We start from the raw sequence: 308 nt of genomic DNA on the forward strand, positions 1-308 counted from the left end.
ACACACACAACTCTGTATAGCTATCTTTGCGAGGACATTCATTGAGACAATGCGATCTCTAGCTCCTAACCCTAACCCTACCCATCAGAACTAAGTGCCTCAACCAAACCCTTACCCTAAACCTACCCTTTACCCAATGATAACCTGACCCATAACACCAAGTCTTGACCCTCAAACAGGCCTTTAAAGGGGTCTCAGAAAGTGAGGACTGGCCAAAATTTTGAATTCACTCTGATGGTCTAAAACTCAAACCGGCCCTCACAAAGATAGCTGTACAAGTGTACACACACACACACACACACACACAC

The sequence above is a fragment of the Sinocyclocheilus grahami genome, unplaced genomic scaffold (genome assembly GCF_001515645.1).
Source record: "Sinocyclocheilus grahami isolate Dianchi unplaced genomic scaffold, SAMN03320097.WGS_v1.1 scaffold3151.1, whole genome shotgun sequence".
Lineage (NCBI taxonomy): Eukaryota > Metazoa > Chordata > Actinopteri > Cypriniformes > Cyprinidae > Sinocyclocheilus > Sinocyclocheilus grahami.